The sequence below is a fragment of the Balaenoptera musculus genome, chromosome 3 (assembly GCF_009873245.2).
Source record: "Balaenoptera musculus isolate JJ_BM4_2016_0621 chromosome 3, mBalMus1.pri.v3, whole genome shotgun sequence".
Classification (NCBI taxonomy): domain Eukaryota; kingdom Metazoa; phylum Chordata; class Mammalia; order Artiodactyla; family Balaenopteridae; genus Balaenoptera; species Balaenoptera musculus.
Window position 1 is genome coordinate 131,218,595 of NC_045787.1, and position 15,474 is coordinate 131,234,068.

At 41.4% G+C, this 15,474-nt stretch overlaps 1 protein-coding gene across 1 annotated transcript in view; it reads left to right on the forward strand.

The window, feature by feature from the left end:
* Positions 1 to 2,348: 2,348 nt before the first annotated feature.
* The window catches only part of SGCD (sarcoglycan delta), a 418,508-nt gene continuing 405,382 nt past the window's right edge, over positions 2,349 to 15,474 (forward strand). Inside the window, exon 1 of the mRNA XM_036847060.1 lies at positions 2,349 to 2,624. The gene's annotated coding sequence lies outside the window, so the exon portion shown is untranslated. The remainder of the gene's footprint in view (positions 2,625 to 15,474) is intronic.

Consider the following 15,474-nt stretch of genomic DNA (forward strand, 5'->3'; position numbering starts at 1 on the left):
TTTGGGGTTTTGTTTTGTTTTGTTTTGCTGTTGTTTTTTTGTTTACCAAAGCATTTATAAACCACTTAAAATTAAGAACTACCCCTCCTCTTTGTTTTCCCAAAAGAAGCTGGGCACCCCGACATGATTAATAAGTAGTGTGTGGTTCATTAACCACTTGCTATGATTGCCTCTGAAACGAAGGCTCTGGAAACCCAGACAGAAATCTGATTCTTTAGAATTTGTAGCCACTGTTTCCTCAGTAAGACTTCTTCCTTGACCTACAGGATTTTTATTTTGTAGTTGTTGCTGTTAATTTAGGACATTGCAGTTGCCAAACATGGGAATTGCAATTGTTAATGGTCTTCTATTTTTAGAATGGTAATCTTGAGCTCTTAAGGTTTGGCAGAAGCTCCAGTTCTCTGCAAATGGCACTTTGTTCAGCCTCATGTAACTGACTGCAGATTTGGTCTGACTGTTTACGTTGCTGGTGAGTTAATCTTGAGGAAAGACTTCAGTGTTAGGTGTAGTGAATAAATGAAAAATAGCTGTGTGGTTGGCTAATGTTCCAATAAAGAATTAGGACACCTGTCTATGTTTAAGGGGGTAGGCCCCTATTGTGTAAAGGTAACTTGGCAGAAAACTTAATTAGCCAATCAGATAGTTGATTCTAGGAACTCAAACTAGATGTGAGAGTAGAGTTTTGCTTTTTGGTGAGAGAAAGGGTCTGGTTTTTGCTCGATTCAATAAAAGGAAAAGTAAACCAAAATTTATTTATAGGCACTGTAATAAGCAGTTTGCATGGATTATCTCACCAAATTCTGTGAGGTGGATTCTGTTATTACCCCCATTTTACAGATGAGGAAACTGAGGTCCAGAGAGGTCAAGCAAACTAATCAGAATTCACAGCCAGTAAGAGACAGAGCTAAGATTAGACCCAGGCCATCTGATTATAAGCCTTCTCTTGTGCAGGTTAGATGATATGGCCTTTCCCAAATGATGCTGGGAAAGAGAAAGCACATGGAAAATTCACCCAAATCCTGCTTTCTAGCATCAGTTCTAACATTAAGAGTCTTTGCACCTCTGAACAAGTCATCTCATCTGTGTGGACCTCCATTTCCCTGTGTAAAATGAAGGGTTGAAACAATTTGGATTGGATGGTCTCTGGGGTTCCCTCCTCCTCTAAAGTTCTTTGATTCTATAATTGTGTCCTGACCTTAGAGGTGCCCATGCTCCCTTCCCCACAGACAGATAGACACACTGCTTCCCAAGGCAAAAATTGAATCCTCCTGAAAGTACCCATTGCAGTTTGATGCTAAACTCCAGATCCTACCAAATCTATTATTTACAGCAGTCCCTCAGGAACACACAGTACTTTTAAAATCTGGCAAGCCAGTTCTTTAAAATAAGTTGCTAGCGGGATATGATTTTGGAAGTAAAATATTAATACCCCCCAAACAGAAAAGAATAAAACTCAAAATAAATGAGGCTTTCTCTTTAAATCATCATTTTCTACAATGTTACCTTGACAACTTAGCTTTGGCTCTTTAGAGAGGGGGTTTTCAGTGTAGGAGAAGAGGGGTGTCCTCTTTGTATCTTTAGAAATTTCCTCCGCGTTTTATGGAAAGAGGAAATCTCAAAGGTAGACTACACGATCCAGCAGAAATGTACACGGGACATCTTGATGGAGGGTCATTCAGAAATAATCACAGGTGCAGAGAATTAGGACACATTCTGATTAAAGGTACCTTCTTTTCTCCTTTCTGTTTCCTGTAACCACAACACACATTGCAACAGCCTGCAAAATGTTACATTTGGGGACCAGCGCGGTTAGAGAGCGGAGAGCCACAAAAGTGCCTGAAAAAATAATTGCATTATTTTTAGTGGCAGCAGTAAGAGATGCACACATCAGGTTGAGGGGACAACTCAGAAGTACTGAACCAATCTGGAAATGCTAAAAATATTGTTCCCCCTCCAGCAATTGAACCTTTGAGCAAAGACAGAGGCACCGGCAGGCAGGAGGATCAAATGAGAATTCCCATCTCTCAGCTGTAATAGGCTCGTTATCAGGACTGGCAAGAGTTGGGCTGGGGTGAGGGGGCTAACAGGGGTCAGCTGGGGCCTGTGCGCAGAAGGAGAAAGTTGAAAAAGGGCGGTGTGGAGCAGGGGAAGGAGACTCAGCTCCAGCATCTAGCGCCACAGAGCAGAGGCCGCGTGGAGAATGAGAAATCAGTACTAGTTCTAGAAGCCGCCGCCTTTGTGGTTGTGAGTGTGAGCCCAGCAGCCCCCATGGGTGCCGGGGCAGGGGAGCGAGTCTGTGTTTGACACACGTGTTTCCCATTGAGAGCTGAAGACAGCCCAGTAGGTGGGAGTTGGCCTGACAAAGGCGTATTGAAGTACAGGCAGAGTACGGTTTCAAAGCAGTCAGAAAAAGCACGGGAATGCTGTTCAGGAAATTCTTCAGGCATGGGCAGGGACTTGGCTGCGATTCTGCAGTTGGAAAATCTGACTGGGGCAGCTTCTGAACACAGGCTGGGCCTGCTCACCCTCTGCAGGCCGGCCGAGCGGCCGCCCCCTTGCAGCCTCTCCACACACGCCTGGATCGTAGGGGATTCTCATCAGCCGCTTTGTGAAGCAGAGGAGAGGTAGGGAACGGCTCGGTTCTTGCATTTCCAGGCTTTCTCTTCACTTTCTAAGCCTGCTGTTTGTTTGCAAGTACTCTGTGTGTTTGTGTGTGTGTATGGGGAGGCGTGGGGAGGTTGTGTGTATGTGTATGAACAAGTTAGAACTCCATCACTTCAACATTTGGTGTGGGGTTGTACTCTTTTCTTCCCTCAGCCCCCGTCAAGAGGTGATTTTCGGCAGGGCGCTTTGGAAAGTTAGGGTTGAGCTGGCAACACGATTGTGAAAAAGAAAAGTATGTGAACTCTTGTATTGTCACCCTGCTCCAACAGTCTGTAACTTTTCTGTGGGGAAGGACAGTTCGTTGGCAGGAAATATAATTTTAGATGAAACTGTGTTCTTTGCTTCATGAGAATTTGGAGAGGGGCATTTTTAGCAGAAAATGGCTCTCATTTTAGAGGAAATCGGCGTTTGAAGTTTCTATTTTGGATCACACTTTCAGAGTGTAGGAACAGATATGTGTATATGAGTTCCTGGCATCTTTTATTATTATGTGGGATTTTGACTGTCATTAAGGAGCTCAGTGATATATTTGCCTAGAAATATGCTGTATCAACATTTGTAATTCTGTTTCTAGAATAATTTTCAATTTTTTCTGAATTGCAGAAGTAACTGGCAGTTCTTCCCTCAAAAAAAAAATACTTCTGTGTTTTATGGAGTGTAGACAACTAAAGAGTCACAGAAAACAGTAATTTATTCAAAATCATTGTTAAAAGACAGACATATAATAATGTGAATTTTATTTCATTGATCAATTGATTTTATTTTACACCTTACTGAAAAGAGTGATTTTTTTAAAAAAAAAAAAATCAAATTTTGGATAATTCTTTTTAATGCATATCAACTATAATGCAATACAGATTTTTACCCCTCCCCTGAAAGCTATATCTTATTCTATACTTAACATTTAGAAAATACATAGCATAATATAATTGCACTTAAGAACACGGTTCAGTTCTGAAAGAGCTGGACTCAATCTCACTACAGCTTTGTGATTACTGGCAGAACCATCAGCGACAGCAATGGTGTTTTCTAAAGGGGGCTTGGCCAAGAGTCTGGCTGGGGAAACAGATGAATGAATGAGTTCTTGGCTACTTCTTGAATAGCAGAAGAGTGGCTAGACCTCTTAGGGTGGACATCAATAAAATAGGTGTGCATTTACTTTGGTTCTAAAATCTCTCAACAAGTAGCTGATAGTAGAGAGTTAGATTAATGGGTGAATAAAGAGTGGGGGGGGGGCTGGACTTTTTCATATCTTTGTCTGCGTAAGACCTAGGATAAGTGCACAGGCATTGTGTTTTGTTGGTGGCAAGTCAGCCCTCTCAGTCAGCAATTTTATTTTCTCCACAGTTTTGCACTTGGAGGAGGGAATTAGGAAGTAAGTGACTGACAGCAGGAATTCCTATTCTGAGAGATGGCACACAAATGTTTTCTTCATGAATGTCATCTTTGGGTTGGGTTGGGATGAAGAGGGTTTGGGAACTGTTGGACGTGGGGTAAGATAGGACAGACAGTGACTACACTTGGGTTGCCTATGGAGTGAGCAAGATGCCAAGAGATTAGGAAACAACGTGAACCACAGCCAAACGCACTGCCAGTGAAAAAGGAGACTGTGAGCTCTAATTTCATACTCCTCTAAATTTAGTGTGCATTGAGCCTTGAGCAGAGCAGGCGTGAAATAGCAACGTCAGGTTGCAGGGGTACGAACAGCATTGCCTGAAACTTGGAAGAAACTCTACGGTTTCCCTCTTTTAGAAGTATAGGAGGGGAAAATCAAGTTCCCTGGACATTTGAAAAGGAAAAAAAAAGAGGGGTGTGGGAGGGTAGAGAAGAAGAAATCCAGGGCAGAGGTACAGGCTACAGGGAGGGAGGAGTGGCCACACCACAAACTGGGCAGCAGGGGCAGAGGGAGATCTGTGCACAGGAATGAAACATACATACTAGAATAGCAAAGCCCAGCGGGCACTGATTGGTTCACCTTGAAGTGTGTGGCTAAACCATGGCCTCAGTGAGGAGAATTGTTTTTCCCTCTTCACAATAGAAGACCCCACGGTCAGTCTGCCCCACTGTGCCTTCTGGAAGCAATCAGAAAGCACATTTTGTAAGAATGGCATCGCCCAAGGGTTCAGATTTCCTAAGTGAGGAGGGAGCAGGCTCCTAAGGCCTTATTTTTAACCCATATTTGTTCCATCCAGAGATATTTCTGCTGGGAGTGATGAGTGAAGGGACCAGGTGGAGATGGGGGAGGGATGGCAGTGAGCATAGCTTGTTCTAAGCCCTACCGGCATACACTTCATCCTTAAGACAAACTTTTGAAAAGGAATATAGAATGATGCATATGCTTTATTTTAAGGCATGAATTTATTTAATTTTATTTCTTTTTTTTAATTTTTAAAAACCTCCAGGGGCACGTACCTCATTGTTGGTGAAAGTATTTAATATTAGTTTCATAAGGTGAGGACGTTCATGGAGTTATGGATTTGACCATCTGGAAGGGATTAGGGCCATCCTGTAGTCAAGAATTTCTTGAGTTGGGTAATATAAAGACTCCTTTTAACAGGGTGAGGGAAAAGCTCCATGCCCCCATTGTTGATTTAACTGCTTTTATTATACTGCTATTTAAATATGTACAAACCAAAAATACCCACCTAGGTAATCACCTCTCTATTTTAATCATTCTTTAGCATCTATAAGACTAAAATAAATTTATGAACTAAATACAAAGTAAAGTAATAGTATTCAGGTTATCAACATTGTAATTTTAGGTAGAGGATGCTTTACTGGAATTTAATAAGGCCTCACCATGAACATGGGGCTGACAGTTATCTGGAGATTATTTTGATTCTAGACACTCATACTCTTATATCCTGGATATAGACTTGATTCTTCCATGACTTTTTTTCTCTTCAAATGTACCTTCATTTGCATGCCATGAGGTCCTTTGATCTGCACCTTGAAGGAATGTTTCATTTTGTATTATATTACACTCTGCTCCTTTTTCTATTCATGACAATTAGAATCAAATCACTTATTGCCAACATGAGTGTACACTGAATACAAATGCAGACACCAGAACTGCATGGTAGTAGCCATAGGTCATGAATTGGATCTGTGTTTCCTAGGACAAAATTTGGGTAAATAAAATAAGTACATCAAAAGAAAAGAGAAAGAAAAGCACAAGAGCAAATTTGGCAGAGAACTCTCAGAGTCCTGAGAAAATCTGAGAATCCCTGGTGCCTTGGAGACTCTACCTTAAGAGGTACCGATTTTGGCCAGTTCTGGTTCCATGGAAGAACCTCTGCAGGAAAGAGGAAGGAATGGCTCTGGAAACACTCCATCCATTTTTCTAAATAGAACAGCCACTTTTATTTGTTTCATATATTGGGATTTTGCAAGAGATTTCATTTGAAAAGAGAGTTTTTATGCTGTATCAGTAAAGATAGCATTTGGCTGCAAGTAATAGAAACCCTGCTCATAGAGTCGGAAAATATAAAGCCTTACCTTTTGTGCATATAGATGTAGACTACACCTGGACAGTCCAGGACTGCTGTGGCAGCTGAGCAATGTCCCTAAAGACCACAGTTTCCTTCCTGCTCCACTGTCCATTTGTTCATCTCCATGTGTCATGTTCAAGTCAGGACAAAGGTGACAGGACACGAAGGGGAAAAATACTTCTCCTCATGAGCCTTTGCCCCTTTAATCAGGAAGGGACACCCTCCCACATAAACTTCCCCTCACTTCTCAGAATCCACACCCAGAACTGGGTCATGTGCCTACTGGCCCCATGCAGTTTCATTACCAGGATGGGTGGAGGTCCTCTGGGTATGGAATAGGAGCCCACAGATCCAGATCAAGAGTTCTAGCACTGTTCTAAGAGTCCATTGCTTCTATTTTAAAGAAGTGAACACTGAGACTAGAAAAGATGTGTCACCTGCCTAGAGAACACAGGCGTTCAGAGACAATGGCAGTGCTTCTTGTTCCTTGACTCTGAGTCTGGAGTGGACTACTTGTTATGTGTGTTGGCTTAATAATGAGAGCTGAGTGATACTTTGGAAGCCATGCTAGAGAAAGTAACGTAATAAAGTCTTAGTATTAGAAGGTCCCTCAGAAATCACCTGGTTCCATGGTGTCTCAAAAACCTCCTGAATCAGAATTTCTGAGATTAGAGTTGGGGAATCCCTCTATTTTTAAAAACTCCCCAAGTTATTCTGTTGAAGCCACTGGTCCACAGAACTGAGTTGGTTTAATACTGTTGGAGCTAAATCATTATTTACTACAACAGTGCCATTTATAGCATCACTGACAGATGTCAGCCAGATGTGTCAGTAATTCGTTCAGTGATGGAGAACCTCACTGTGCTGCGAGACAGCTTGGGGCATTGTTTCTCATCTCCAGCCTCCTCAGATTGGGCCAAATTTGCATCTCTGTACTTTGTAACCCATGGCCATTGTCATATTCTCTTAAGGCACATTTGAGGGTGGTAGGAGGACCTGGTACAGAAGTGAGACGAAGAGAGAGGGAGTAAGGGTAACGGGGGTCAGAAGTCTTGAGATAGGCTCTGAGTCCACTAAGAGCTGGATCTCAGTTTTTCCATCTGTAAAATAGGATGAGATGCCTGTAAAGTGTTTTCTCTTTCTCATTTTCTATGGTTTTTGTTATTCTCAAGCTCTCCCGTTTCTTTGAATGTCTTGAACTATTTCATCTCTCCCTTATCTTTTCCTGCACTTTTCTTTTTACCCTTCTCTGAACACATTCCAAGTAACCTCCTCCTGACAAAAATACTGTTCCCTGAATTCAATTCCACTCATCTGACAAGGGCATGTTCCATGAACAGGACACGCTACATCTGTGAACCAAAGGGGCAGAGGGTGATTGTAAGTGAGAAGCAGCCCAGTAAGAAAGAAGAGTGGAAGGTGGGATGATCTTGTAGCAGAAGGAGAGTGATTACATTGTGCAGTGAGCCCAGGCTGCGAGGCATACAGACCTGAACTGTGACCCTGGCTGTGTGACCTTGGACGCGTTACATCCTTTTGGTGAGCCACAATTGTATCATCTTTAAAATGAACATGGTGGCATCTACCTCGTAGTATGTTGTGAGCTTGTGCTTAGACTGCCCTTAGCATGGTGCCTTGCACACAGTCAGGACTTAAGTATGTCAGCTGTATATGCTTAACATTATCTCAGCATGAGGCAAACTGACAAAGCATGAAATAGGCAGATCAAATGATAAAATGAAACATTGAGACAGTCAGCAGAGGAGGGTTTTATGCTGAGTGATCCAGGGTACTTTTTCTTTGTTGCCTTAATTTCTCTGAAGATTCCACTGTCCTTTTTCTTTCACCTTTGCTGCCACACAGAAAGGTGGTCATCTTTCTTATGGTTTCAAATTCCTTTTGTGAAGTGTGAACTGCCTTCTGTAAAGGAAACGATGTAAGCTGTGGCCTATTGAACAGGTCTGCAGGACTCGGGGAGGGACGTGTCACCACGGTTCACTAAGCGTATAAATCCTGTGAGACTGATTTGCTCAAAATCTTTGCTGGTGGTTGTCCTAATGGAGCTCCGGATGCGTAGGTGGATACGGAAGCGATGGCTTTATTCTTCTTTTTAATCCAGTAATGCAGTGGCACCTATTACAGTGAGCACAGTTTCCTGATAAAAACCATTTTGCTGGGGATTCGAAATTTCCTCGTTGTTCAGACCACGGTCCTTTGCCAGGGTGACAGGATCGGACTCTCTAGTGATTTCCCTGACTTCTAAGTAATATATTTCAGAATTCCTGGAAACCCTGCCGTTATTTCCCAGGGTCAAAATATTTAAGCACTGAAACTGCTCTCATAAAGCTCAGAGTAAATAGATAAGTAAATAAATAAACATCAGAGAGAGCTCCTTTCTCCAAGCAAGTCATTCCACACCACCCTGTTGTCTCCACTCCAACTGGGTTTGTGGTCCTGGGCCAGTGTAGTCAATGAAAGAAGGTGCTTCAAGCCTAGAGATGCCTGTCCTTTGCTACCTTTTCTTACCTGTAGTTGTCTTCTCTCCTCTCTAGTGTCCTCTACTCTTTCTAGCTCTTTCCTTCTGTGTTTTTATTCCATTCCCTCCTCCTGTTGCCAGTTTCTTTTTTCTCTTATATTTGTTCAAGATGTTTACCAAAGTCATCGGCTTCCCTCCGTGGGCAGGAAGGTTGGCAGTTGACCAGAGTCTGGACAGCAGAACTTTTACCATGCGATGATAGACATTACCTCCTCGGCTGGCTGTGACCTTCGGAGGTTTGTGGCCTCCCTTCTGTTGCTGATGAAGCTAATCCTGGTGTTTCCCAGGCCGAGGATGCAAACACCAGGTCACAAACTGGCAATCCAGGGCTGGCCTGTGGACACATTTTGACTCATGAAGTGTTTTTTAAAAATCGACTTAGTTACAAAGCATTTACATGTACTGAGATATTATGTACAAATTTAGATATCTAGATTATCTAGAAAAAACTTCAGAAGGGTATCCCTGGTCTGATTTCTCATAGTGTAGCAGCTGGGGGGATTTGGGTAGCGCCTGTTGCTTTAAGAGGGCACATGTCCGCTTCACTCAGTGACCCCCACCTACCTGATCTGACATCAGTAAGCTCTCAGTAGGGTTTCTCATCTGAACCACAGAATATAGAAAATGATTCGAGTGACCATTTTTTCAATTCTTTCAAGGGTGGTACGTATAGTACCATTCTAGATGCATAAGAGAGAAGTTAGGACATCATGACTTAATTCTCTCAGAGGACACTGTTGAGATGGGCTAAGTGTCCACCAGGAAGAAATGCAGTAGAACAGCATGGTGGCCAAGAGCATGGGTCTCAGAGTTAGACGTTCCTTGGAATCAGCACCTCATAGAATTGTACTTAGGATTAAAATTTTCAAATGTGATAGAAATCAGAACAGTCACTGCCTTTGGGGATGGGGATTGATGAGGAAGGGGCATGAGGGAACTTTCTAGGGTGATGGAACGGTTCCCTATCTTGACTGAATATTTTTTACACAGATGTACAGATTTGTAAAACTCGAGCTGTGTAGTGAATATCTGTGTATTTCAGTAGGAGTAACTTATACCTCAATAAACATATATACATATGTTCATGTGTACATACAGACATATGTGAAGGCATGCAAAGTGCATAATAACTTTCAGCTGTTATTGTTTTCCTGCTTCTTTCTGGACACTTTAATTTTTTTTTTTAAAGAAATAACATGACTAAAAATGAGATGAAGAGATTTTCCTTTTAGACCACAGATTTCCCTGCAAGCATTTGAGAGCACAGGTAATAGCTAAAGATCCTTGCCAAACACAGTTGTCAAAGGAGAATCTGCTGGATCAATGCTAATTTTGTGGAACTATTGAATCACTATAGAAGGAAGTGCCTAATTTCTTGTAACTGTTTTTCATGATGCTGTAAAAATTTCTGGGTTTCAGAGACATATCAAAGATGGTTTATTACCTGGGAAAAAATGCCTATACTTAGAGTAACATGTACCCTGGCTGAAATATAGTAGTCCCTCAATAAATATATGAAGAATTGTCTTAAAATTACTATCCATATTGAGAAATTCTAGCTGAAACTGTTACCAAAACATGTTCCTAATTAGTAATCACACTATTCTAAGTATATACGCATATCTGGAAACATTTAACACAAGAATTGGAACAGAGTTTTCACCCAGGCACTCTGGGTTCAAATTCTTGCTATGTCTTTAACAAGCTGAATGACTTCGGGTAGGTTGCTTAACTTTTCTGTTTCTCAGTTGCCTCAACTGTAAAATCAGGATAGTACTAGCACCTGCCTCATAATTATATGTCTGTGACAATTAAATAAGTTCAGTATAGTGTTTAGAACAGGGTCTGGCACATGGTAACCATTACGCAAGTATTTATCAACAGTTTTGTATTCTTTGTGTTAGGAAACGTGGTTTTGTTGTGATTTGCCTTTGGGTATTGTTCAAAAGGCATGTGTATGGTGGTTGATGAAAGTGGTGTCAAGCAGGAGTTTCAGTTGAAAAGACTGAAGCCTGGAATTCGTGGGAAACATGCTGTTTTTCAGTTTTAGCGGACTTTGGTCTTGTGACTAACTTACTCTGTGACCCTGATGAAGTCACTTCACCTCCCTGAACCTAGTTTTCTCATCTGTTAAATCATGACTTGATACTGTCCATGTCCTCTTCAAGCTTTGTGTCTCATTCTCTGATCTTAAGTGTTTGAGTCGTGTTCATTATTATTTTATTACACAGCTTGGTCCCCAAGTCACAGACGTACTGTAGAGACCCGACTACGATTGTCATCATCTGGTTCTGGGCAGAATCATCCATGGGGATGTAAGAAGCCCTGGATTTGTACAACACAGGGTAGCTGAAAACAATCTGTCGCTCCTATTAAGAAAGCTGTTTATAGACGAGGCCACAGTGGGTAGATGCAGTGCCCTTTGCATGTGAAAGTGACACTATTAAATTTGCTCTCAGTGTTTGAAATTATTTTTCCTGTTCGGGGTGTTCAGTTTACATTCTTTCCTGGTTTTCAACTTACAGTGTCAAGGACCACGTTTAGAATGATGCCTGAGTGTTATGCAAAGCCAGGTCTCCCTGACTCTCCAGGTTCCTTCCAGTCTTTGCTCAGATATTATTGTACTTTCTCCATGAGGTCAGCCTTTCCCATGCTTTTAAAGGTGGAACCTGCCCGGCTCTTCACCCCCTACCACTGCTGATCTGCCTTTTCTTTTTTTTTGCTCTTTTACCCGTAGCCCCCATTGTCTTATGACAGAAGTTTCAAACATAGTTTTCATGTTGATTATCTGTCTCTCCCATCGCTGCCTCCTGCCATTGCCATGAGATTAGGGACCGGTGGCTTTGCTCTTTGATGTGTCCAAATGCCTGAAATAGTGCCATGCGAGGACCTGAAGAAAACAGATTTGTCAGGTGGTGGCAGTGTATATGCCCTTTTTAAATGCATCTCACACTAAATATACCTATGGTCATTCTAAATACCTTGCATCTTTTTTTTTTTTAACATCTTTATTGGAATATAATTGCTTTACAATGTTGAGTTTCTGCTGTATAACAAAGTGAATCAGCTATACATATACATATATCCCCATATCTCTTCCCTCTTGCATCTCCCTCCCACCTTCCCTATTCCACCCCTCTAGGTGGTCACAGAGCACAGAGCTGATCTCCCTGTGCTATGCGGCTGCTTCCCACTAGCTATCTATTTTACATTTGGTAGTGTATATATGTCCATGCCACTCTCTCTCTTCATCCCAGCTTACCCTTTCCCCTTCCTGTGTCCTCAAGTCCATTCCCTACGTCTGGTCTGTGTTTTTATTCCTGTCCTGTCCCTAGGTTCTTCAGAACCTTTTTTTTTTTTTTTTTTAGATTCTATATATATGTGTTAGCATACGGTATTTGTTTTTCTCTTTCTGACTTACTTCACTCTGTATGACAGTCTCTAGGTCCATCCACCTCAATGCAAATAACTCAGTTTCGTTTCTCTTTATGGCTGAGTAATATTCCATTGTATATATGTGCCACATCTTCTTTATCCATTCATCTGTTGATGGACACTTATGTTGCTTCCATGTCCTGGCTATTGCAAACAGTGCTGCAGTGAACATTGTGGTAAATACTTTGCATCTTATTTAGCGAAAGCTAAGTCTTTGCCTCATTCTGTGTCTACTGGAAGGAAAATTGGGCCTGAATTTGAGTCCAGACCCTAACCAACTTACTAGTTAGGAGCCCTTGAGAACATCCCTTCATTCCTTAGTACCTCGGTATCTTAATTTATGAAATAGTTTTAATAAGATTGATCCCCCGGAGTGCTGTCAGGAATGTATGAGCTAATGTATCTGAAAATGCCTAGAACAAATATGTATGTGTGTTTCACAAAGATATTTCTGTCTGAAATGACTTCAGCTGATACCTCACACATCTAAATCTCTAGGACAGTGAGAATTAATGTTTGTAATTATATTGAAATATCTTCTAATTCATCAGAGATAAATATTTTGAATTTAAATAGAAGGCGTATTGAACTTTGGAGGAGAACTTTGATAATAATATCTATAACACACACACACACACACACATGCGCGCACGCATACCTTAACCTAGCAATTCAGCGTCTCAGGGCTTCTCTGAGCGCTCTGTTTGGACATATGTGAAACTTGTATGCCCCATTCCTGTGGCTTTAAATAATACTCATATGCAGAAGACTTACACATTTCATTTCTAAGCCCAGTCTTCCCCCTGAATTCCAGATTCATTTCTGTGTGCCTTTGTGACACCACCCCCATGGATTCTTCTGTGCATTTCAAAATCAGTGTGACTTAACAGAGCTCTCTCTCTCCCCTCCTCACACTCCATTTGCTTCCTGCCTCATGAGCCACTATCCTCCCAGTGTTCCCCATCCTGATAAATAGCACCGTCATTCGCCCTGCTGCTCATGCCAGAACACTGGCATTCTCCGTGACTCCTGTCCTGCACACACCCTAGGTCTAGGGGATCAGCGAATCCTGTTAGCTCTACTTTCCAAATAGATTCCAAATACAGCAGCTGGCCACCTTCTCACTCAACCTCTACCCAAATCTGGGCTACTGTCACCTCTCTTTGGGTGACTTCAGGAGTCACAGGCCCCTGGTTTCTCTACTGGCATTCTTGTCCCCTGCAGTCTGTTCCTTATAGAGCAGTGAGAGTGATTCCAAAGTGAAAATCTGATCACTCCTGCACCTTGGTTCTCTGATAGTTACTGTCACAATCAGTGTCATACCTGTGGTTTTACTGTGGCGTATAAGACCCAATGTGCATTCCTTCTGCCTGCACTTCCAAGCTTATTTTCAAACACTCTCCCCCTTGTGTGCTCTGATCTAGCCACACTGTTCTTTGAACATGCCAAGTGAGCCCCTACCTCAGGGCCTTTGCACTTGCTGGTACTGTTTCCTCTGACTGGAGTGCTACTCCCAGATGTCCTCATGCTTTACCGTCTTGCTTGTTCATGTTTTTTTCTCAAATATCTCCACCACAGAGAGGCTTTCCATGACCGTCCTACAGACGGGAGCCTCCCTGGTCATTGCCTGTCCCCTTCTCTGGCTTTACTTTTTTATTCATAAGACTTATCCCAAGAATAAGTATGACAAACTAGATGTTTGTTTATCTGTTTATCATTTCCTCCACTAAAATGTAAGGTCCAAGAGGCAGGGAATCTGTCTTTTACCACTGAATGACTAGTGCCAGCCCATGGTAATACCCAGTAAGTATTCATTTGTTTAAATGAACATTGGTATCAGAAAATTAGTGGAAACAACCTGTGTTCACCACTAAAGAGTTGATTAAGTTAAATATCATGTACACATACAATTTAAAACTAACTTTAAAAAAAAACAGATTTCTGTATTTTTTCTGGGACTATCACTGAGCTATGTAAATGGACCAAGTTAGATTAAGAACAATAAAGAGTGAAAATATGCCCTTCTTTCTGTGAAAAAGAAAAATTTAAATGTGTGTATGTATGTTTTGAATGTATATATTGGATAAAGGCTATATGTGTATTGAACATTTCTTTAGGGATAAGAAGAAGACTGGTAATAGTTGCCTCTATGGAGAAAGGCTGAAAGTGTAAATGAAAAAGGTTTTCTTAACTGTATCTTCTTCAGCTCTTTTAAATACATGCACTTGTCTAATTTTTTGCAGTAAAAACTCTTCAACACTTACATATTCCAATTCTTAAAAAACTAAAAGATGGAATACCTAACTTTTAAATTAGTCCAAATATTTGTTTAAGTAGAACATGCCATTTGTGGACCATTTCATACAAATAGGCATTTACTTTTCTGGATGAATTTTACAAGGAAAAAATGTTGATTGTTATATCAGAGCTACAAGTGAGGAGTTTATTACCGTTGTCAAAATTGTGCCAAACATTAGCAATCCAAGACTGAAGCCTTGTATGGATGGCTGAATGAAAACAACCCTTGAAAGCAGGTCATTTTAAATCCGAGACCTCAAAATTAACCCGGTAATGGAAAACTATTTACGTGCCAAGATAATCCGAAATGACTCAGATTTACAACAAACTCTAGAAACTGTAATGAACCTGGGAGAGAACGTATTCCTGCTATTTATATACACTGGTTACAGTTGTAAACAGTGATGTCATTCATGTTTACTTTTAAATGTTCTGGAAATTGTAAGATGCCACAGCAGCGTTAACAAACCCTAGCTCACTTGGTTTGTATCACTTGTCTTATTTCTAAGTAAGTGAATGTATTTATTAGTCTAGCCATGTTAATTCTGTACTCTTACCACAACCTGTAAGGCAGAGTGTAGTTAGTCCACAGCTTCTCTCTGCAAAGCCCTCCTTTACCCTTTCCTCTGAGCTCATTCAGTGCCCACCCTGCTGGCCATCCTGCTTAAACCTGAGGATGATCTTAAGGCCGAAGTGCTTGCTCTGTCCTCTGCTGGAAAACCTGTTCTACCTCTAGGTCTCACCTTAATTGTCATTTGGTCAGAATGGCCTTCCATGACCAGTGTGGGTCACCCTCTATTCTCTGTTAATGGAACCTTCTTTGTTTCCTTCCTCCCACCTAACTTTAGTTCTAATGGTTTCATCCATTTACTTGTTTACTGTCCATTTCTCTCATTAATATACAAGCTTGATGAAAACAGAAATATCTTACTCTTCCTTTTGAAGACCTAGATATATCCAGGATCTGCTGTGGTACCTGGCACATAGTAGATGGTCAGAGTTTTTTTTTCTGTTTGAAAAAGAGCTTGCGATTGGGGTTTCCTCCACAGC